This window comes from Zootoca vivipara, chromosome 9, assembly GCF_965207765.1.
Source record: "Zootoca vivipara chromosome 9, rZooViv2.hap1.1, whole genome shotgun sequence".
NCBI lineage: Eukaryota > Metazoa > Chordata > Lepidosauria > Squamata > Lacertidae > Zootoca > Zootoca vivipara.
Window position 1 is genome coordinate 61596904 of NC_142592.1, and position 25131 is coordinate 61622034.

Consider the following 25131-nt stretch of genomic DNA (forward strand, 5'->3'; position numbering starts at 1 on the left):
ATTACGAATGATTTCAGTCGGTGGCTCTGGGAGTTTCTGCTAGGCTTCTGCCCAGCTGATGTTCCTGTGAACCCTCCCACCCAAAAACATCACACAGAAGGGGCACTCCTCAAGCCATTGCTTCTCATCAGTTCCCCCGACAACTCTATACTCTACATTCAGAGGTTCCCCACCCCTCATACAAAGCCCACAGCTTCGGTTTAATGTTGCCAGCCCCCTTGGGTAGTGGTATATTCAAAGGCAGGGTAGGAACACTTTGGATAAATTGTTGGGTTGGCATCGGTCTCAAGAGACAATGGAGTGAGCCCCCAGGGGTGGAGTCAAACTGCTGTGTTAACAGCGCCAAGGGGAACGCTCCGGGGCACAAGGCTGTGCTGTGCGTATGGAGGTCCTGGGTAAGGTAAAGGACCCCTGGACGATTATGTCCAGTCAAAGGCGACTATGGGGTTGCAGCGCTCGTCTCCGCTTTCAGGCCGAGGGAGCTGGCATTTGTCCACAGGCAGCTTTCCAGATCATGTGGCCAGCATGACTAAACCGCTTCTGGCACAACAGGACACCGTGATGGAAACCAGAGCACAAGGAAACTCAATTTACCTGGGATGCCCAGATGACAAGACACCGCCCCCCTCAGCCCCGCTGATGTGGTCCAAAGGAAAGCAGAGCAAAACGTTTGGCACCAGCTTGGCTGTAGGAGTTGGCGGAAGGAGGCGGACAAGGCCCCACCCAACTGTCTTAGGGACTCCACTTTGGCTTTTGCACAGAGTTTATTCCTTAGCCTTTTCTTCTCCCGAAGATAGCCTCCTTTCTCACAACATCTAATCTTTGGTACTTGGGCTTGCTTGCTTTCCTCTCCCCTTCTCATCCCTTTTTCCTTTCGTGTCATGTCTTTTGGGATTGTTTTAAGCCCAAGGGCAGGGACTGTACTATATTTTTTTTATTGATTTGGAAGCTGCTCTGGGAGCCTTCCTGGCTGAGAGCAGGGTGCAGTGCTTTGAACAAAATAAACCGGCACACCCCCAGTTGCCTCCCCAAGCCTTTCAATGCACCTCTCCAGCAGATGGGACAACACCCCCCTCCCTCCAATGGTTCACCCAGCAAGTGCCATTCCCACAGGTCTCGAGACCTAGGTATGAACAATGTGCGATTCCATCCGTTCCCTAGACCATTCCCTGCATTTGCTATTTAAAAACGCCGAAGCAGGGAAGACTCGCAGGGGAGGAGAGGAAGGAACCCAGAACTCCTCCTACAATCTATTTCCCCCACGGGATGCCAAGACAATTGCCTAGGTAACCAACCGGGGCTCGTATTAAAGAGCATCTCTCCGAGATGGAACAGCAGGCTTGCAGGAAAGCTCTCCTCTCGACCTTCAGTTGCATTAAAAATTAAAGTTATTCGCAACAGGGCTTAAGCAGTGGGTCGTCGCTGAACTATTATGGAGGTATTAGAAGTGTCTGCGTACATGGACCAGGATGAGGGAAGACAGGGGCCCTGCTGTGAGGTTTGTGGGGCAGGGGAAGTGGGTCACTTTGCCCCACACTAACCCAGCACTTGAAGCAACAGGCTTTGCTTCAGCACTCCAACCACCCACTCACAACTCAGCCATGTGCACTCCACCATGCCACTCACTGCTAAGAGGGTTCGGGATCTTAAATCCATTTGCAGCCACATTCAAGGGCCATATCCAAGGGATGGCTCAGTCAGTAGAGCACGAAGCTCTTCATCTCAGGGCCGTGGGTTCAAGCCCCACGTCGGGATAAAGATGCCTGCATGGCTCCCTTCCAGAGAAGAATGGCAGATTAAATGGATGGGACTATGCTGAAATGGCAAAAAAAAATGACCGGAAGAATTAGGAACCAGGAAGATCAAAAATTTTAAGAAGGAATGGGAAAGATATATAATTTCCCTTAAAAATCATTGCAAACAATTAAAATTATTAGTAGGATCGGAATGGTGCTTGTAGTTGAATGTTGGACTATGGTTGTAATGGTGATTTAATAGAATTGGATTCATAGAGAAGATGCAGGAGGAAAAAACAGAGACATAAGATTCTTATCTCCTTATACATGATAAAGCGATCTTCAGCCATCTCAACCCTTGCTTTTTCATGCAAAACCATTTGCAGTCGTTTTCAGTCATCAACAGCTATCAGTCAGTCAATCACCCACTTCCACCACCCTTCTGAGTGATACCCCCTCCCCACCCCACCCCCTCCCCACCCCTTCTCCACATAAGCGCCTGGGGACTTCTATTTCAGTGTATCTGAAGAAGTGTGCATGCACACAAAAGCTCATACCAAAATAAAAACTTAGTTGGTCTTTAAGGTGCTACTGAAGGAATTTTTTTATTTTAGGAGGAAAAAAGTTAACATAAGGACCCACAAAGGAGAGGAGGGAAGTCAATGGGAATTTATGAAATTCTCTTTTTGTTTTGATTGTTTGAAGATTTCAAAATTTGGGGGAAATATTTTTTTTGGCAAGGGGCTGGACTAGAAGACCTTTGGGGGGTCCCTTCCTCCAACTCTACGATTCTAAGATTCAAGGTCATATTTTCTCTCGCACATACGCAAAATTACTTCCTGGCTACGGAGCTCTTCCCCCCCCCACACTTTCTTCCCCTCTGCATCTCCACTTTCCTGCTGCTTATTTAATTAATTTATTCGAAACAATGACATGTCGCCATTCATAAATACACACACGCATCAGAACGCATTACCTGCAAAACGATACAATTTAAAAAAGTACAAGAAGCTACAAGAAGCAGAAATCAGCTAAGCCGGTACAGCATGAGACTCTTTAACCTCAGAGTCCTGGGTTCAAGTTCAGCCATGAAACTCAGCTGGTGGCCTCGGGGCCAATCACTCACTCTCAGCCTCACCTACCTCTCCCAGGGGTGTTGTGAGGTTAAAATGGAGAGGGGAAGAGAACAATGTATGTTCAGCTCCTTTTAACCTTTTCCCCATGGGCTCAGGACAGCCAGCAGCATTTCCCACACACCCTAGATGTTGATTATTCTGTTCCCCAAGGGGCTCACAATCCAAGGCAAGCAAATCTAGCAATAAATGACATTTTGCTCCGGCCAAGATGCAATCTCTCATAAAACAGCTTGTTGCGCCTTCCAGGAAACTGGGATTAAGAGCTTTGCTGAATCAGCAAAGTTACTCCCAAGCCTGTTTTAAGATGATCCAAGGGCAACTTTGAATGTTGAAGCCGAAAAAGAGCGCTGGCTTTAACGGCAGCGAGATCGGTTCTTCAAAACGGGAACTCATCCAAAGATTTAAGATAAGCAACATGGGCTTCAGTGAAACAAATATGGGCTGAGTACATTTAAAAATAGGTTCTAGTTTGGTGGGAAATGTTTTGGGGTGTGGTTGTTGTTTTTTTAAGAAAGAAAGAAATCAGTCAACATTAAAAGGACAGGACTATTCCAGAATGACAGCGGTACACACAGAAAGATGTCAGCAGAAAATGAACGTTTTATAACTGTGGGAAGCAGGATTCTAGACTAGAAAGACCCTTTGGTCTAATCTGGCATGTTATGTTACTTGGAACAGGGAACAGGGCCGCCATCTTGTCTTTCATCGTGGCCCAATATTCATTATTGGGGCCTCATCCGCCCCAACAATTGCTGTTGTGGCTTATCCAAAAAAATGTTGGGAATTGTAGCTTGGGGAAGGCACCAAGGATAAGGGACCCGAAGCACACCTCACAGAACTACAGTTTCCAGGATTTTCTGGTGAGAGAGAATAATTGTTAAACTGGGCAGGTCCTTAAGGTACGGTGTGAGATGTGGGGAGGAATCTTAACCCAAGACCCTCCAGATGTTGCTGGACTCCAACTCCCATCAGCCCCAGCCAGGATGACCAATGGTCAGGGACGATGGGAGTTGAAGGGCCCAGTCTTATTCAACATATTTATCAATGACTTGGATGATGGGCTTGAGGGCACCCTGAGCAAGTTTGCAGATGACACCAAATTGGGAGGGGTGGCTAATACCCCAGAGGACAGGATCACACTTCAAAATGACCTTAACAGATTAGACAACTGGGCCAAAGCAAACAAGATGAATTTTAACAAGGAGAAATGTAAAGTACTACACTTGGGCAAAAAAAATGAAAGGCACGAATACAGGATGGGAGACACCTGGCTTGAGAGCACTACATGTGAAAAGGATCTAGGAGTCTTGGTAGACCACAAACTTGACATGAGTCAGCAGTGTGATGCAGCAGCTAAAAAAGCCAATGCAATTCTGAGCTGCATCAATAGGAGTATAGTGTCTAGATCAAGGGAAGTAATAGTACCTGTAAGCAACAGCAATGGCTAGCACACAGTCTGTGTGTAAATAGTGAGTTTTATTCCAAATAGACAAAACAAAGGCAAGTAACCACAAGAAAGACTGCAACTTCCTGCTCAAGACCACTAGTTAATCAGATGATGACTCATCTAGCTCTCTAGCGTGAGTCCACCTCCTTTTATTCCTACGCTCGAACAACGCCCTCTGCCTCTCTCTCTGTAATTGCCATTTCCTCTTATCCTGTAACCCTCCCCTTCTACGTTCCTGTAACTTTAAAGAACTAGGACCAGACTCGGACAAACTCTCTTCTGAGGTTTGAGTTATTCCTGCCATTTGCTCACCCCTCCCAGCCAGTTCCTTTATCAAAGCAAGCCTCCCTTCCAGTTCCGGGCTATCAGCCAAGTCCGACAGCTGAGCCTCATTAGTTATCGGCTCTAACCTAACATCATCCCCCCCTCTAGGGGCCTCCTCTCCTTCCTCCCGCCTCCGCACTTCCTTACTTGGGGCGTTATGAGATACCTCCCACCATTCTCCCTCTTCACTTCCCCAATAACTGCAACCCGGTTGCGACTCTTCTACTTCTTCCTCCTCTTCAAACCCACCATTCACTTCAGCTTCCCAGTCTGCCTGTTCTGCCTGCTCCTCTACCCAACCCCGGGGTTTGGGTTTATTAGGGTACCTATGGTGAAACTCTCTCTGCAGCCTAGATGCATGTATATCACTCGCATTCACCCATGAGTTCTCCTCTGGTCCGTACCCTTTCCAAGCCACCAAATACTGTACCCCCCTGCCCCTTCTACGAGAGTCCAATAGCTGAACCACTTCATATTCCGGTTCACCCTCCACCCAGATGGGCAAAGGTGGTGGCTCCTTCCTCTTCTGATACCGGTGTCTTGGCGTTACTGGCGATAAGAGTGACCGATGGAACACCGGATACATCTTCATTGAAGTCGGTAAACGTAACTTATATGAAACAGGATTTATTTGTTCCAACACTTCGAATGGCCCTACCCGTTGCGGCAGTAACTTCTTACAACGTCCCTTGCTCGGCCAATCTTTAGTGGATAGCCAAACTTGGTCCCCTACCCTTATCTCCTTGCCCACTTGCCGGTGTTTATCAGCTTCTGCCTTATACAGAGCCTTCGCTTTTTCTAGCTGTTCTCGCAGAATACTGTGCAACGCTTCCATTTCTTCTGCGAACTGTTCAGCTGCAGGCACTGCCAGTCCATCTCCCTGACCTGGAAACACCCGTGGATGTCGCCCATGGCAGGCAAAAAATGGCGTCTGCTGTGTAGAAGCATGCACAGCATTATTATAAGCAAACTCAGCCAACGCTAGTTTCCCAACCCAGTCATCCTGTTGATAATTCACGTAACAACGTAGGTACTGTTGCAATGTCGCGTTCGTCCGTTCGGCCTCTCCGTTTGTCTGAGGATGCCGAGCCGATGAGAGGCACACCTCCACCTTCAGCAATTGCATCAGTCTCCTCCAAAACTGGGAGGTAAACTGCGTTCCCCTATCAGACACAATCTTCTGCGGCAATCCATGCAATTTGAACACATGTTCTATGAAGAGTTGCGCGGTCTCCTGTGCCGACGGTAATTTCTTGCAAGGAACAAAGTGTGCCATCTTGGAGAACAGATCTACTACCACCCAAACCACTGTCTGTTTCTGCGACTCGGGCAAATCAGTGATAAAGTCCATAGCAATGCCTTCCCACGGTGCTTGTGGTGTGGGCAGTGGTTGAAGTAGCCCGGCTGGTGTTTCGCGAGGTCTTTTGGACCGTTGGCACACTTCACATGCCCGGACATACTCCTTGACCTCCTCCTGCATCCGTGGCCACCAAAAATCCCTTGATACCAGACGTTCCGTCTTCCACTGCCCAAAATGTCCTGCTGTTGGACTGTCATGGCATTGTCTCAGCACCCTCGCACGAAGCTCTCCCTCTGGCACATAGAGAGCTTCCCCCTTGTACAGCAGCCCTCCTCTCTCAGTAAACTCCTTCCCTTGGACTTCCCCCTTACGTATTGCCTTCCTCTTCTCTTGAGCGAACCCATCCTTCTGCGTTTGTTGGAGAAAGTCTGACCATTCTAATGCCGTCATTGTTGCTAGCTGCAGTTGTTCGGGGCTCAGGATCAATCTCCGTTCTAACCCGGTCTCTATTTCGGAATACTCCGGTTTTCGGGACAATGCGTCCGCCCGCTGATTCTGAGCACTAGACACATACTTAATCCGGAAATTGAACCTGGCAAAGAATTGCGCCCACCTAATCTGTCGTTGGTTCAATTGACGAGCCGTCTGCCAGTACTCTAGGTTTTTATGATCAGTGCGTACCTCCACCTGATGCTGCGCCCCTTCCAAGAAATGCCGCCAAGTTTGTAGAGCATCCTTTATTGCCAACAACTCTCTCTCCCATATAGTATAATTTTGTTCTGACGAGTTTAATTTCCTTGAGTGAAAGGCACATGGTCTCAGTTCCCCTTTGTCATCTTCCTGGAGAAGCACCGCCCCAATGGCTTTGTCCGAAGCATCGGTTTCCACGACCATCGGCTTGTACGGGTCTGGATGAGCCAAGTATCTTTCCTCTACAAACAAGTTCTTAAGTCTCTCAAACGCCCTTTGGGCTTCCTCAGTCCATTTAAACGCCTTTTTGCCTTTCAAACAATCTGTTATCGGTGCTGTAAGGCCTGAGTACCTTGGTATAAACTTCCGATAGTAATTGGCAAACCCCAAGAATCTTTGTACATCTTTTCGAGTCTTGGGTCTTTGCCATGACACTACTGCCTGAACCTTTGCTGGATCCATGTGCACCCCCTCTGGGGTGATTCTATAGCCTAAGAACTCCACTTCTGTTACGTGAAAGTGGCATTTCTCCAACTTAGCGTACAATCGATGTTCTCTTAGACGCTCTAACACTTCCTTCACATGTTGTACGTGTTCTTCCAGACTCTCCGAGTAGATTAATAGGTCATCTAAATAAGCAAGGACCGAACGATCCAACAAGTCGGACAACACGTAATTAATAAATGCCTGAAAGGTGGCCGTGCCCGACTGTAGTCCAAACGGCATGACAAGATATTCAAATGTGCCGTACCTGGTGTTAAAGGCCGTCTTCCATTCATCTCCCTCTCTTACTCGTATCAAATTATATGCCCCCCTCAAGTCCAGTTTTGTAAAAATTTTAGCCGACCGTAATCTTTCCAGCAAATCCCCAATTCGTGGCAACGGGTAACGACTGGGAATCATGCGCTGGTTGATCTTCCTGTAATCAACTACAAGTCTTTTCTCAGAAGTGTTCTTCTTATCCACAAAGAAAATTGGAGCTCCTCCCGGAGTCTTGGTAGGCCGTATGAAACCCCGTTCCAAATTTTTTCGCAGGAACTCCCTCAGTTCTGCCAACTCCACTTCTGACATAGCGTAGATACGGCTGGCGGGTATCTCAGCCCCTGGCACCAGATCTATTTTGCAATCGTACTGGCGATGCGGTGGTAACCGATCTGCCTCCTTCTCGCAGAATACGTCTCTAAAAGACTTATACTGTGGGGGTATTTGTCTCTCTTCCCCAGTGAGCGGACCACAGTCTGGCGTACCATTGGCCTCACCATTCTTCTCCGCCCTGATTCCCAAACAATGTAGTCGGCAATACACTGACGAAAAGGTCATCGATCTCTGGCCCCAGGAGATCATCGGATCATGACGGGATAGCCAACTCATCCCCAAAACCACGGGGTAGGAGTTCAACCTGGTGATATGGAATGCAATGACCTCTCGGTGTCCCGGCAGTTCTAGACCAATTGGCATTGTGGCCTCTGACACACAGCCAGACAGCAACACTCTACCATCAATTGTTCTAACTTCTAAAGGTTCTTCCAATGACTGTGTCTCTATTCCCAACCTGCTCACCAAGTCCATGTCTATAAAATCAGTCGAGGCTCCAGAATCAATAAGAACTTCCACACGCTCGCCCCTTCCATCTGGGAGTCGTAGCATTGCGAATGCTGTAATTACTGGTAAGATCGGTCCAGGTGGAAGCCCTTTGGGTCTCTTTTCCCCCAACCCGAGGCCTCCAGAACGGGCTGGGTCATCTCGTTTCCCGACTGCTCCACTATGCCCTCTCCAGGTGTTGTTACATTTGTGCCAGACAGCGCACCTCGGTTTCTTCCTACAGTACACTGACGAGCCATGTGATTGGGGGAGCCGCAGATAAGGCACAACCGATCTCTCCACCTTCTCTCTCTCTCAGCGTGTGTAATACTAGGTGTTGTACCCCTTCTGATAGAACTACGTTGCATGGGTGCTTCTTCCTCCACCCTTCGTGAATCCGGCAGCTCTAAGGGCACAAATGTCCTGCGGCTCTCTGACCTTCCTTGGCCCCTACGCAACCTGTCCAGCGATTGGAACCTCAGGTCTAGTTGCAAGGCGACTTGTGCCACCTCTTCCAAGGTCTTCAACCCAGGATTTTTTGCCAACTCCACCCGAATCTCTTCACTGAGTCCCGCCTTAAACAATCCAACCAAGGCCTTTCCTTCCCAGCCTAGTTGTCTAGCAAGTCTCACAAAAGAGGACCAGAACTGTGCTACAGTTCCCTTTCCTTGCTTAAGGCTCAAGAACTCCTGTTCCCACTCTGCTTCTTGTGCAGGATTCCTGAACATGCTATCCAGAAGCTTCAAGAAGGCTGATAAGTTGGTGAGCACTCGGTCATTAGACATTAGGTAAGGGGCAATACACTGCCGCGCCTTCCCTTCCAAAAGCCCCACCACCAGGGCCACTCTGGCATCATCATCTCTGTATTCTTCTCCCTTAAGCCTTAAATAATACAAGCAGGAAGCCCGAAATGAATCATACTCTGCACCGCTCCCACTAAAACGTGGGGGAAGGGGAACAAAATTCTTTGCCACTTGCCTGCCAGATAAGTCAGAGAGTTGTCTTGCTTGTTCTGAGGTCACTCCTTCCAGCCGTGCTAATCTTGCCTTCAACTCTTGGTTCTCTGCCCAGAGAGCTTCAGTATTATCTTCTAACTTCATCTCCATTGCTGTTGCGCCGACTGATAAATCCCCAGCCGGTTGCTGCTTCCCCTTTTCTTCCATTCTTGCTTAAATCCACATGCTTCCCCTTCAGCAGCAAGTGAGATGAGTCATGCTGTAAGCAACAGCAATGGCTAGCACACAGTCTGTGTGTAAATAGTGAGTTTTATTCCAAATAGACAAAACAAAGGCAAGTAACCACAAGAAAGACTGCAACTTCCTGCTCAAGACCACTAGTTAATCAGATGATGACTCATCTAGCTCTCTAGCGTGAGTCCACCTCCTTTTATTCCTACGCTCGAACAACGCCCTCTGCCTCTCTCTCTGTAATTGCCATTTCCTCTTATCCTGTAACCCTCCCCTTCTACGTTCCTGTAACTTTAAAGAACTAGGACCAGACTCGGACAAACTCTCTTCTGAGGTTTGAGTTTGAGTTATTCCTGCCATTTGCTCACCCCTCCCAGCCAGTTCCTTTATCAAAGCAAGCCTCCCTTCCAGTTCCGGGCTATCAGCCAAGTCCGACAGCTGAGCCTCATTAGTTATCGGCTCTAACCTAGTCAGACCTCACCTGGAATACTGTGTCCCGTTCTGGGCACCACAGTTCAAGAAGGATACTGACAAGCTGGAACGTGTCCAGAGGAGGGCAACCAAAATGGTCAAAAGCCTGGAAGCGATGCCTTATGAGGAATGGCTTAGGGAGCTGGGTATGTTTAGCCTGGAGAAGAGAAGGTTAAGGGGTGATATGATAGCCATGTTCAAATATATAAAAGGATGCCATACAGAAGAGGGTGAAAGGTTGTTTTCTGCTGCTCCAGAGAAGCGGACATGGAGCAATGGATTCAAACTACAAGAAAGAAGATTCCACCTAAACATTAGGAAGAACTTCCTGACAGTAAGAGCTGTTTGACAGTGGAATTTGCTACCAAGGAGTGTCCTTGGAGTCTCCTTCTTTGGAGGTCTTTAAGCAGAGGCTTGACAGGCATATGTCAAGAATGCTTTGATGGTGTTTCCTGCTTGGCAGGGGGTTGGACTGGATGGCCCTTGTGGTCTCTTCCAACTCTATGATTCTATGATTCTATGTGTGGCTAGCCCAGTTTGAATTCACTACTGACACTATTATTGGGTCAGTTACAGGATGCAGAATATACCTGTCAAAAACAAACCATCTGTCTGAATGAACACTTATTCCTAAAGGGAATCGCAGTTGTCGTTTGGTCATCTCTGCCAGTCATAATATGCAGTAGGGCTGCCATATGTACGGGAATCGGGCAGCAGAATGACGTCAGGGCGGATTTCGCTAAATCAGCAAAACATGGGCACATGGCAGGGGATTTTCACTTTTGGGAATATGGCAACCCTAGGTAACTGAGTGCCAGCAGCAAGGCCCCAACTTTAAAAATAAATAAATCATGTTTTCCACGTGTGCACTGAGCGCTAACACACCGTCTTGCGCATTTGGGACTAATTGTTCCGAAGATACACAAACCCACAGTCGCAGGACTACATCCCTAGCTTAACATCCACCAGGCTCATGCCTGTGACATCCATAGTATGTTAATTACAGGTGAGCTGCCAACTCATCCAGGCCTTCAGGCTGTGGACCAGCTACCAATGTAGCCTTCAGTGTGAAACTGGTGTGTGTGTGTGTGTCACAGCCTCCCCGAGTCATTCAAAGGTCAAAGCTTGGCACAGGCTGCAATTTTGCACCTTGTTAGTTCATCTTGTTTATCCTCTCGACAGGTGTTTAACCTCGCAGAAATTATTTCAGGAACTAAGCTTAACTCCTTCACCTTAGAGATCTCTGTGCAATTTTTCTCAAGACGGTAAATTTCCTCGAACTAATTGGAGCTGTAGTTCATCAGAGAGGCACAAAGTGGTTTTCCTGTAACGTCTTGCTCTAACATGTATATTGGCTTCCTTTTGGGATACCAATATCTTCGGGAGAAGGAAAGGCTCAGGGGTAAACCCTACACAAATCTGGAGCGGAGTCCCTAAGACTGTTAGATGGCGCCTTGTACGCCTCCTTCCAGCAACTCCTGCGCCAAGCTGGTGCCAAACATCTTGCTCTGCTTTCCTTTGGACCCCATCAGTGAGGCCGAGAGAGGGGTCTTGTCATCTAGGCAGCCGAGGACCTCCAGACACACTGCCCAGGCTTGCGCCTCGGGGAGGTCACTTCGGGCGCTTATAACACAGCTTCTAACACAGCAAAAACAACCCAGGAGGCAACAGTTTTGAGTTACTGGCCTCTGCAGCCACAGCAGGTGCTGTGACGTCACTCCCAGAGGCGCACATTCCATGGATGCCAACAAGAACAACAGTAAAGGTAAAGGTAAAGGGGCCCCTGACCATCAGGTCCAGTCGTGTCCGACTCTGGGGTTGCGACGCTCATCTCGCTCTATAGGCCGAGGGAGCCAGCGTTTGTCCACAGACAGCTTCCAGGTCATGTGGCCAGCATGACAAAGCTGCTTCTGGCGAACCAGAGCAGCGCACGGAAACGCCGTTTACCTTCCCACTGTAGTGGTACCTATTTATCTACTTGCATTTTCGAACTGCTAGGTGGGCAGGAGCTGGGACCGAGCAACGGGAGCTCACCCCATTGCAGGGATTCGAACCGCCGACCTTTTGATCAGCAAGCCCTAGGCTCTGTGGTTTAACCCACAGCCCCACCTGGGACGTTGTTCAAATATAGGTTGTCTTCGAATAGTGGCATGACCTCTGTAAGGCAAGTTAGTGGCCAGCCTGCTTTTCAATTCACCAAAACAGAGACCACAGAAGGACACAACGAAAAGTGTGCATATCTACGCTGCAGCTACGGAGCTGCCCTCCCCCCAGAAATTCACAACAGCCCCAGCATCTTTCAGCGGCACGGCTCAGTTACGACGGTAGCACTTACTTAGGGTGGATCTACACACAGGAGTAAAGAAACACTATGAATAAGTCAGAAATTAAAATGACAAAATAAAAAACGCTATGGGAAATCGCTTAGTTGGGTTTTTTTGCTCTCCAGCACCATCTGGTGTTGCATGTTTAGAATGCATTCAAAACGCTCTTGACTAATGTAATTGAGTCCTCTGTGTACGTAATAAGACTCGCTTACGGTCCAAGATGCAAGCAGTTCAAGAGAGCAGCCCATGGGGAAAACAAATTGAGGAAGAGGTTAATTCTGAGATGTTGAGAATGATCCAGACAGGCACAGGCAATCAGTCAGCACGAGAACAGAGAGCAGAGAGTGTCACAGATGCTACAGAAATCTTAAGACTGGCAGTAGGCTTGGAGAAGCAAATCTTGTCCAACAAGCTCCCGAAACACATTTTCCAGAGGCGAGTCCAGTGTATTTACAGGGACAAGGACCAATGGGATGGCTCCCCGTAGCTGCCCAATTCCAGGCCCTGCAATCTCTGGGTTGGGAAGGAGTTTTTAAAAATCCTGGAGGAATTACTGCCCCATGCCTGAGGGTCACTTTGCCAGCTAAGGCCTCCGACAAACACATCCACTTGGGAGCAGCAAATGGTACGTTTTAAGCCTGTTCTCCCTCCTTCCTAAAAATATTAATTCCATTACAGCATTTCTTCTTGCTGCATTTAATATTCACTCTGAAGGTTCCCCCAAAAAAGTTTGGTGGCAATTAAAGGCAGGCTTTTCAAGAACTTAGTTAGGCACCAGGAAACTCAGCTAAACACCGCTGTACGCTCCTGACTCCTTTGCTAGTTAAGTTAATGTGTTTTGATTGCTCAGATCTATGGTCTGGTAAGCAGACAGGACCTGTGCTTCCCTCATTTAGGTCTTCCGGAGCTGGCAGCTACGCTCCATTTGTGCTGAACAAATCGCCCATTTAATTGTTTTTACATTATCTAGCCTTTTAGTTTTCATTCTCATCCCACTGCCAGCTAATTAAACCGGATTCTGCGTTGCCTGCCGTCTTAGGATTTTAACGGCGATCAGATAATTCCATTTCATTCTAAAATATCTCCATTTACATTGATTTTTCAGCTGGGCACAGACCAAGGAAGGTTACAGTGTAATCGCCTTGAAATCCTCCACAGTTGACAGGCAGAGTGCCTGGAGGCGGTTGGAGGATGGATGGAAGCTAACAGATTGAGGTTGAATCCTGACAAGACAGAAGTACTGTTTGTGGGGGACAGGAGGTGGGCAGGTGTGGAGGACTCCCTGGTCCTGAATGGGGTAACTGTGCCCCTGAAGGACCAGGTGCTCAGCCTGGGAGACATTCTGAACTCACAGCTGTCCATGGAGGCGCAGGTCAATTCTGTGTCCAGGGCAGCTGTCTACCAGCTTCATCTGATACGCAGGCTGAGACCCTACCTGCCTGCAGACTGTCTCGCCAGAGTGGTGCATGCTCTAGTTATCTCCCGCTTGGACTACCGCAATGTGCTCTACTTGGGGCTACCTTTGAAGGTGACCCGGAAACTACAACTAACCCAGAATGCAGCAGCTAGATTGGTGACTGGGAGCAGCGGCCGAGACCACATAACACCGGTCTTGAAAGATCTACATTGGCTCCCAGTACGTTTCCGAGCACAATTCAAAGTGTTGGTGCTGACCTTTAAAACCCTAAATGGCCTCGGTCCATTATACCTGAAGGAGCGTCTCCACCCCCATCATTCTGCCCAGACACTGAGGTCCAGTACCGAGGGCCTTCTGGCGGTTCCCTCATTGCGAGAAGCCAAGTTGCAGGGAACCAGGCAGAGGGCCTTCTCGGTGGTGGCACCCGCCCTGTGGAACGCCCTCCCATCAGATGTCAAAGAGGAAAAACAGCTACCAGATTTTTAAAAGACATCTGAAGGCAGCCCTGTTCAGGGAGGCTTTTAATGTTTAATCGTTTATTTTATTTTTCTGTTGGAAGCCGCCCAGAGTGGCTGGGGAAACCCAGCCAGATGAGCGGGGTATAAATTTATTATTATTATTATTATTATTATTATTATTATTATTATTATTATTATTATTATTATTACAGCGTTAGAAATTCAGGCATATAAACTAATTGTCAAATGGCACCTTAAACCTGAGTTGCGGTTGCCACAATGGTATGTCTGGGCTCCATTCCCCACCCCAGTGAGGTTTCTTATTTTTGTTATTATTATTGATTTCATTTGCAGACCACTTTATATTTTAAAGGAAAAAATCTGAAGGCGGTTTACAACACATTAAAACGTCAAATCAAACAATCCAGAACAAAACAAATCTTCTAGGCTACTAGGAAAGTATTTCAGATCCTCCTTTTAGTGACATTTTGCTTTCCCCATATTTATTTACTGACTTAATTTATAGAGCTGCCCCATAGCAGAAGCCAGTGTAGTGGTTAGCGTGTTGGACTAGGGCCTGGGAGGTCAGGGTTCGAATCCCCACTCGGTCATGAAGGGTGACCTTCACAGTCACAGCCTCTTGACCTATCTCACAGGGGGGTCGTTGTAGAGATTAACTGAGGAAGGGTGTGAACCAGGGGTCAGCAAACTTTTTCAGCAGGGGGCCGGTCCGCTGTCCCTCAGACCTTGTGGGGGGCCGGACTATATTTTGGGGAAAAAATATGAATGAATTCCTATGCCCTACAAATAACCCAGAGATGCATTTTAAATAAAAGGACACATTCTACTCATGTAAAAACATGCTGATTCCAGGACCGTCCGCGGGCCGGATTTAGAAGTTGATTGGGCCGCATCCGGCCCCCGGGCCTTAGTTTGGGGACCCCTGGGTCACTGTGAACCATGGACTCCAGGGAGGAAAAGGTGGAATACAAATGCAATAAATAAGCTCTTCTGCTGACCTGCTTAGGAAAGCTGGAGGGGCCAGCCAGATGGAGATGTCAGTTGCCAACAGTGTTAGGAACTCAGATATATAAGCTAGGTGCCAAATGGCACCTAAAACCTACAACAGAATGTCTGTTCACCAGGGGGCTGGACTAGATGACCATCAGAGTCCCTTCCCACGCTACAATTCTATGATTCTGTGACCTCAACAACATTGCTTGACTGTAGCATTTACAACAATTCACTTGTCCCAAGGAAAAACACACACAAGGGAAATGGCATTTACTCTAGACCAGGCACGTCTAACAGGTAGATTGTGATCTACCAGTAGATCACTGGATGTCTGTGGTAGATCACTGCTAGATCACTGGCACCCCTAAAAAAGCTCACCCAAAATTTTCCTCCTCCCTAAAAAAAGCTGAACTATGACCTGAAGCCCTAAACAAAAATGGGCCTCCCTCCCTCCTAAAAGAAGCTCAACAAGTTTGACCTAAACCCCAAAAAACAGGGCTTCCCTTCCTTAAAAAAACTCAACAGCTTTGACCTGAACCCCCCCAAAGGGGGTAGATCACTCCCAGTTTTTAACTCTGTGAGTAGATCAGAGTCTCTTGGGAGGTGGCCACCCCTGCTCTAGACTAAGGCGGAGGTTTTTAAACTGCAGCCCCCAACCTGGCGCCAAGAAATCTCCACGTAGTTGCAACTGGACCTGCGCCAGAAGCAAAATGCACCTGGCCCCTGGCTAATTTCGAACACTGCTTCTCTTATGTTTTTAAGTCTGTTGGAACTTACCGGTAGCAGTTAGTGCCTGAACTGCACCTCAACCCTAAATAAGTTGTTGGTGTTGCAGGGATGAAGAACAGGCAGAAAGGAAACATGCCATTATCCACCCTCCTTTTCAGAACACGGTTAACCATTACATTGCCTGCTTTAACCTTCGCAGGGAGGAAATCTTGGCTGAACAAGAGCCAGCTTTTGACAGAATATGGATGCAAGGCATTCTAGGAAGCTGGCAGTCTTAAGGCAGCTTAACGGTACCGAGAAGCCAAAGGAAGCCTGGGCGACCTCAAGCCACCTGCCTTGCCTTTCTGTTTCGTTCGAGAGAGCAGCCGCTTTGCAAATGTTTTCGTATTGCCACACCAGGAGCTGGTGGCAGAGCCGAGAAAACAAGCAACACAAAAATCCCCTGAAACCGGAACAACCTTATCAGAGCAGCGGTGCACACAAGTTCAGCCACAGTCGTGCAATTAGAGAGTGCCACAAAAAATGTCTTCATGGAGATATAAACCACATCCTAGAAATCACAGCAAAATGCAGTGAAGTAGAACACTAGGAGAAATTTTTTTTTTCTCAAGGCCAGGGGAAGTTTTTTTAAAGGCTTCATACGGTGCTAGAAAGATCAGGGGTAGGCAACCTAAGGCTAGGGGTCGGATGTGGCCCAATCACCTTCTCAACCTGGCCCACGGACGGTCCAGGAATGTTTTTACATGAGTAGAATGTGTCCTTTTATTTAAAATGCATCTCTGGGTTATTTGTGGGGCCTGCCTGGTGTTTTTACATGAGTAGAATGTGTGCTTTTATTTCAAACTAGTGTCATTCAGCCCGTTCAGTAAACGGACGCTAGCCGGGCGAGAACGGAGGGGAAGCCCTGGGACCGCGCAGGCGTCACCTCCGCCAAGTGCCTGAGGCCCACCGGCCCCTCCTCCGCCTCCTCCCGCTGTCCCGAGTGGCGACGGCCTCCTCCACCTCCCTGCTGCGGCGGAGTGACGCGGGGCGGAGAGGCGGGAGAGCGAGGGGCGGCGCGCTTACCTGAGGCACACTGTGGGAGGAGGCGGCAGAGGCCTCTTCCTTCTCCTCAGGAGAAGGGAGGTGGAGGAGGCCGTCGCCACTCGGGACAGCGGGAGGAGGGGCCGGTCTCTGCGCTCCAAGTCTCTGCGTCCAGTCCCTGTTTCCGTGGGGCACATGCGCGGACACAGGGACTGGACGCAGAGACACAGGGACTTTATTATATAGGATGCATTTCTGGGTTATTTCTGGGGCATAGGAATTCGTTCATTTCCCCCCCCCCCCGCCCCCCAAAAATATAGTCCGGCTCCCCATATGGTCTGAAAAAGGTTGCTGACCCCCGCATTAGATTAAATGTCAGGGGGCTTTCTTGGGGGGTGGGGTGTTCCACACCCAGTGGAAGGGTGGTGGCTATTATTGAAGATTTCTGAACTCCTTCTCATAGAATCATAGAATTGCAGAGTTGGAAGGGGCGCTAAGAGTCATCTAGTCCAGTGTTTCCCAACCAGTGTGCCTCCAGATGTTTTGGGACTACAACTCCCATCATCCCTAGCTAGCAAGACCAGTGGTCAGGAATGATGGGAGTTGTAGTCCCAAAACATCTGGAGGCACACTGGTTGGGAAACACTGATCTAGTCCACCCCCCTGCAATGCAGTAGGGGCAGATACTCCTGCCAAATTCACAAGACCTATGTTCCTGCAAATCAGGAATGGAGGAACCGTGGCCCTCCAGATTTTGCTCGACTCCAGCTCCCATCAGCAACAGCCAGCATGGTGAACAGCCAGCATGATGGGAGTTGCAGTCCAACAACAACTGGAAGGCCACAGGTTGCTCATTCTGACTGGGAAAAACACAAACAGCTTACCATTTCACAGACTGATAGAGTTGTAAGGGTCCCTGAGGGTCATCTAGCCCAACCCCCTGCAATGCAGGAACATTTTGCCCAACGTGGGGCTCGAACCCACAACCCTGAGATTAAGAGTCTCATGCTCTACCAACTGAGCTATGGAGGTCTTATCCAGACCTCTGTAAGCACTTTGAAGTCTCTGCACCATCCTCGCCTGGCTGAAAAGTGTATTTGACCTCTCACAAGTCTGCCTTGCTTGCTTGGGTAGAGGGAGTGGGGAGGGGGAGTGTGTAGCACTGCCCTGCTGTGTGCATGGAAAATTCACATTTGTCGCTCTGGCAGCGCCTGAAAGGCAGACAGAAAACAGCCTGGGGGGGGAGCCACCACCAGAAAGAACCTGCTACCATATTTTACCTTCAAGGAGATGGCGGAACCCAGAGCAGGGTCTCTGTTGAAGACCTTGCAGAACCACATTTGTAAACCTATGTATTGCAGATATCATACAGTTACAGGTAGGTAGCCGTGTTGGTCTGCCGTAGTCGAAACAAAATAAAAAAAATCCTTCCAGTAGCACCTTAGAGACCAACCAAGTTTGTTATTGGTATGAGCTTTCGTGTGCATGTGCACACTTCTTCAGATACCGTACAGGTTATCTCAAACGTTGCAGTTTACAAGACACAACCAAGTTTAAACACCAATTGCACTTGAAAACAAGCAGACTCTTTTGATATGCTTTTCGGTGACAGCATCAAGGTGGATTAGCTGCTCACATAGCATACTGGACACAGAAATATGCAAGACACCAGAAGACACCCAAGCAAACTATTCAAGGGAAGGGCTGTAAGTCAGCTGTAGAGCATCTACTTTGCGTGCAAAGGTCTCTTTCTCCGCCCCTCCAATCCTTTCATCTGCCTTCTTTCCCACCTGATATGCAGGGGCAGCTGAGTCCTGCTGCCTACAGCTGGCAGAAAATGGAGCCAACAGATAAAAAGTACAGGCAGCATTCCTCATCTCTGAATTTACAAGGAATTTTAAAGTAAGTGCCAAAGTCTCCAGAGTGCAGCCTGGCAACCTTATCCCGAAGCAAGCAATGTCTGGGTGTGACCACACCATGGAGTAACGGACACCTGCGTGAGATAAACTCTCCAAATAAACCGATTTAAACCTTCTTACGCGGCTGCCTTTAATGCCATGCGCAGCACTAAATCACAACGATGTCTATTTTTAAAATTGAGGCACTGTTCAAATCCGTTTAAATCAAAACATGGTTTTAAAAGTGAAAAAGGGGGGGTGGGGAGAGTTGGGAATGCGCTGAGATACTAATAGTTTTTACCGACACAAAAATGCTGGCAGGGGAGCAAGCTTTTAAGCAGCACAGAAAGCCTCGTCTGGCAGGAGACTTGTTAGGAAATTGAAAGCCAGCAAACCCTGTCCGCATCGGGGATTTGTCGCCCCCAACCTTGTTGCAATTTTATTGGGAAGGCTGAGGAACAATTCCTAGGACAATCTAAACTGGGAAGGAAAATTCCTGGACCGTTTAGAAAGAAGGCTTGACATTTGTGACGGAAGTGTACTGGGCAAGAATAATTTGCAAGTCTCTAGAACACAGCCAAGGTTGTCGTAGGAAGATCGATCTCTCTGCTATCCTTCTGTCTCACAAGGTTGTGTTTATTGTTGTTTACCAATTGGATAATTGGACAACTTTCTACATCTTGCCCCCACCTTGCCCCTCCCAAAAAAACCCACAAAACTTTAACTAAACTCTCAGCACTTGGAATATTCCTAGTTCTGCTCAGCAGACGGCATCTCTTTGGGTTCCTTACACCAGTGTTTCTCAACCTTTTTTGGGCCAAGGCACACTTGTTCCATGAAAAAAATCACGAGGCACACCACCATTAAAAAAGTTAAAAAATTTAACTCTGTGCCGCCCTATATTGACTATATAATTATGACTGTAAGAAACACTTGCCAATTGCTGTGTTGGTTGCAATCTCCTGTAATAAGGCTTCACAAGCTGCTGATTTCTCTGCCAGCATAATCCTTTGCTCAGCAAGTTTCAGGTTGAGCTCATCCAGCCAGCTTCTTTAAGTTTGTCTAAAACCCCCCTTCCGTGGTGGTGGCTGTTGAGAGCTGCGCTCGCTCCGCGTCGTGACCCGACCGGCTTCCTTTCCGGCGGGTCAGTGCTGCTTATTGGCGGCCGCCAGGCACGTGACAATGCAAATCGCCCTTCTCGTTGCCGCACGTCGCGGCACACCAGCCAGCGTCTCGCGGCACACTAGTGTGCCGCGGAACAGAGGTTGAGAAACGCTGCCTTACACTTCTGCATCCATTCCATCAGTTAAAATAAAAAACAATTGCTTGGGGGAGGGGGTTTTAAAGGAGAGACAATAGTTCCCAGGTGCAGATTTTCCCCACTTCACTCCTCCCGTAGCTTGAATGGGAGCAAGAAACCACAACCCTTGGTTTAGCATTACATCTGAACAGAGGATCCTGGTTTGTGTCACTCAAACAAACTCTGATAAGCCAAGAATAAACCTTGGCTTCCCATTGTGGTTTGTTTGGCGCATAAAGCAATTATCGGTCCCCTGAGCGGACACAAAGTCAAGGGTTGTGATCTGTTACTCACACCAGAGAGGAGCCACCTGAACATTCAGAGCAAACTGTTAGCGGTGGTTTTGCTGTGATGTGTAAACACAGGCAGTTTTGACTGTTCACCAAAGATGCAATCCTATCCTACTCTCTCTCTCTCTCTCTCTCTCTCTCTCTCTCTCTCTCAAGCGGGAGGAAGTAGACCTGCAGAGGATTGTGCTGAATTTATTTATTTTTAAATAAATATATTGGCACTAACCCAAAATACTGCCCCACCCAAAACATTAGCCTACAGAAAAGAAACAAACAGTCCGACTGCAAATGGCCATAAGGACAAAGTGAAATCTTTGACCAGCAGCAGCATTTAAAATGCCAATGTATTATATTTAAAAAATAAAAGAGAGAGCATTGGGAGTGGGGAGGGCAGGGAGAAGATTAAAAGGGCAAGACACAGGTTTCAGCAAAACAAGCTCAGATAACAGGTAGGTAGCCGTGTTGGTCTGAGTCAAAGCAAACTGGAAAGAGAAGTTGCTGAATTGGAACTCATTACCAAGCTTAAAACCATGGAGCCACCTGGGATGAATAAAGACATAGGATTCTTATCTCATTATGCATGATCGAGCTTTCTTTAGCGCCTCAGCCCTTGCTTTTTCCCCACAGGACCAATTGCAGCCATCAGCAGTCGTTAACAGCCATCTACAGGTTTACCACTCCCATCAGCCAATCACCCATTCTCCCCCCCACCCCCACCCTCTGTATATACATAAGGGACTGATGCTTCTGTTTCAAGAGTATCTGAGGAAGTGTGCATGCACACGAAAGCTCATACCAAAATAAAAACTTAGTTGGTCTTTAAGGTGCTACTGAAGGAATTTTTTTATTTAAGCTCAAATAAGAAAGTGAACCATGTCACATTAGGGACAGAGAAGATTTAGAGCTACGGGTCAGATTTAGTGACAAACCTACTCTAAAGTAGGCTGCCTCTGTAAAGGGTTAGATCTATATATAGCTGCTGCTCTATGTTATCTTACATCCAAGCTCATTTAGAGGCAAAATGCCAAAGGTAGGAAGCATTGCAGGGTACGGTGTTAAACCAGGGGTGAGGAAGCTGTGGCCCTCCGGATGGAAGTGTAAAGCTGAAAGGGACCCCGGGGGTCATCTAGTCCAACCCGCTGCTGGACTCCGATTCCCATCAGCCTCAGCTAGCATGGTCAAGGAGGATTTGAATCCAGCAACGCCTGGAAAGCCACAGGCTCCCCACTGGCGCGCTAAACCTTTCGCACTGCGTCCCACGAAGAACGAAGAAATCAACAAAGGGATAAATAAAGGCAACTGCCTTCCTTCAATCCCAGGCATCTTGCAGTTGGCCCTTTGGTAACACTCTCCTCCTGAAAGCATCCTAAAATCAAAGCTACCTGCTATGAAGTGAGGTTCCCAGCTTTCAGAAAGTAAGAGTCCCCTTGGCCATATCTCCTTGAAAATAGCCCATTTGTCTCAGTGGGGCAGAGTAATAACTCAAAAGATATTTCACAGCAGCGTACAGTGAAATGGTTAAAACATCAAACACACAAAACAAATGCGGACACACAATCAAATTCATTTTCTAAAAGCACCTGGTGAAACATCAGTTGCTGGGTCTGCCTTATAAGAATATTGTATGGGCCACAGATATATCTGAACCACTGCGAGAGCTGCTAAATTCTAACTATCGGTGAACGAAACAGAATAATGCAGAATAATAAAGCTTTCAGAAAGTAAGAGTCCCTTGGCCATATCTCCTTGAAAATAGCCCATTTGTCTCAGTGTGGCTCCGAGACCAGAAGCAAAAGGAAAAAACTAACCTAAGGGAGCAGTTTTGGAGAGGCATTTTGCAGAAGCAACCTGGCAGGCACGGGAAGGGTTAAGCACCCACTCTGCCTACAGATGCTCCCCCATGCGTCCCCCGCTCCCAATTTTCCATTATCTCAGGTTTGGAAACACATGTTTGCTAAGGTTAACAGGTATCTTCTACAACCCCTGTTGCTCATTCACTGGTGAGCACTAGACTTTTCCGGAATGCCAGGAGTTAAGCATTTCTCTCTCCAAAGCCGTGGTCTGTGAAATTCCAAGAGAGGGGTTGGGCCGAGAGGGTAAACAGGGCTGGACGGCTGGGATCTGCCCAAAAGAGCCACCAGCAGCATGAAAAGAGCATTAAATGATAGGCGGAGGTGGCGAACAAGGATAACAGTTTGCCAGCTTGGGGGGGGGGGCGCTACTGGAAATTTAGCCTTGCAAAGGCTTCCTTTGTCCAAAATCTCCCTAACCAAGGGCCGGTGCAGACACCTCGCAGAGTTAAATATTAAATCAGCGGCTGAATGACAAACAAACCAGGGCTTGTTTTGCCCAAAGGAGAGTGAGCACCCACAACAGAGGATTGTAACCACTCTGAGCAACCTTCGGAGTGCAGATTTGGGAATTCAAGAGGGAAAAGAGAAAGTCTAGAGTCTGAAAAGGACAGGGTGAGATCTTCTAAGCCAGGCCGACAAAGTGGTGAGAAAGCATGCAAGCTTGCTGCGTTTCACCGAATTTTTCACCAGGAAAGGGAACTTCCATTCTGTCTCAGTAGTTTCCACGAAACTAAAAACGTTCCCAGCCCGAGGGCCGCATTTCCTCGTGCCAGGGAACACATGCCATTGACCGGCAAGGCAAGAACCAAGGATAGATATGGCCAGGAGCTAAATTGCAAAGAGCAACTTGACGCGAATCTCAGCTTTCCACAGTAAGACCACATCCCAGCCATGCAAAAGCCTAAGATTTCTACACGCATACTCCTCTCTCCACACGGGCAAGCAGGAGGCATTATCCTGGCTCAAGAGCACATTCTGGCAAGGCAATGGAGAAAGAGGGCAAGGGGCAGGGCTTCAAGGCAGCTCTGGGGGCCACACAGAGAGGTCTAGAGGGCCACACCTGCGCCATGGGCATAAGGTTCCCTCGCACCTGCTCTGCACCAATTCCCACAGGCTCATGAGTAAATCTTGCATCTCCAGGCTTCGTTTTCTTGGAATAACATGGGGTGGGGGCAGGAGACGGACTCTTTAGTAAAGCGGGTTCTCCATCATGGAGAGCACGTGTTGCGGTGGGGGCCAGAATAAACCACCCTGAATTTGTTGGGTGGGGGCTAATGAGTTGGCCACTGTTCTGATTGGCCCCTGGCTGTAGTTGGGGGGAAATGCATGTTGCAATTTCGGTGTTCAGCCATTGGGGTATAAAAGGGCAAGCACGAGATTTGTGTTTCTCTTTGGTTGCGTTTTCAGGATCACCCACCCTCCCTCCCTGTTTCTAGGCCTCTGTGTTGACCTTGCTGTGCCTCTCATGGGGTCGCCTGTTTTCAGGGGCCTGGTAGGAATTTTTCCATTTGGCTGATTGGCTGGTGCCATCTGGTTTTTGCCTACTGCATAGCAAATAGTCACAACTTGTAAGGTTGGCGGTTAGGCATTGGTTATTGTGGTTGTATTAGGGGTCTTGTTGACTGTGTTGGCCCCAAAAGTTAATGCCTGAGTTGGGGAAATTCCAGTCAGGAATACAGGGGCTCGATATGCAGTGTCCGTAACCCCCGGCGGGGGCCAGGGCCATGTGAGAGCCCCTGTGAACCTGAGGGGAGAGGGGAGGGCCAACACACCCGGCTCCCTGTCTCTCCCTGTAGGGTTACCCCCGTTGACAAGGCTAGTTTAATTCTGTCCTTAGGGGACAGTTGGAGAACTAATGCCTACGCAACCACTCACATATTTTGTATTTTAATAAAGTTTTGGCCAAATTCATGCCAAAAACCCAAAACTAAAATTCTGCCTGTGATGTGAATTAGTTCTTGAGGGGTGGTTTCGGGGACCTCCACACGCAAAGTAAACCCAACACAGCCGGTGCAGAATAATTGCTAGGTGGAAACTCGGGTCAAAATGTTGGAACACTAGAAGTGGTCTAAGTTATACCAAGTCAGGCCATGAATCTGTCTAGCGCCATAGTGTGGACAATAGACGAGAAGCATCTTTCCGGTGTTTCAGATACAGGATCTCTCCCAGCCCTACCAGGGGATGCCGGGGATTGAACCTGGGACGTTCGCCATGCAAGGCAGATTCTCTACCATTGAGCTACAAGGTCCTGCAGACTTAAGTGTGGGGCTCAAGTCTATTTATCCATCTAGCTGAAAGCAGCTGTCCTTGGTCTGTGGGCTGGGAAATGCCTCTGCCTACCTACCACCCATGCTCCATTAAAGCTGGAGATGATGCTAGGAATTAAAATTGGGAACCTTCTTCACCTAGCAGAAGCTGTAGCAGCTGAGATGCTCGCCAGCGTAATCCCCACTAGAAGCCTCACTTCAGCCAGTAACTGGCAATCTGGCCTTCAAGACTATAGCTTTCAGTTGTTCAGCCTGCCCATCCATTTCATTTGCATTATGTGGCTTGTTTGTTTTTGTTTTTAGTTACTTATAAGAAAATTTATAAACAGCCAGCAAATCTGCATTATGGCGTGACCATTTCTAAGAATGCATATAAACTACCAACTCAAAAGAAATCTCACAGCAGCATACAGTAAAATGGTTAAAACATCAAACACACAAAACAAAACAAGTAACACAATCAAATTCATTTTCTAAAAGCACCTGGTGAAACATCAGTTGCTGGGTCTACCTTATAAGAATAAGGTAGATATATCTGAACCACTCTGAGAGCTGCTAAATTCTAACTATCGGTGAACGCAACAGAATAATGTATGTGCTGAATTTTGCCCCCTTACTGTAAGGCAGGGGTCAGCAAACTTTTGCAGCCAGGGGCCGGTCCACTGTCCCTCAGACCTTGTGGG

The 25131-nt window shown here is 48.0% G+C and overlaps 1 protein-coding gene across 2 annotated transcripts in view; it reads right to left on the bottom strand.

Annotated features, from left to right (window-relative positions):
• Positions 1-25131, bottom strand: part of PROSER2 (proline and serine rich 2) — a 37946-nt gene that overhangs the window by 10537 nt on the left and 2278 nt on the right. The gene's annotated exons all lie outside the window — the stretch shown is intronic.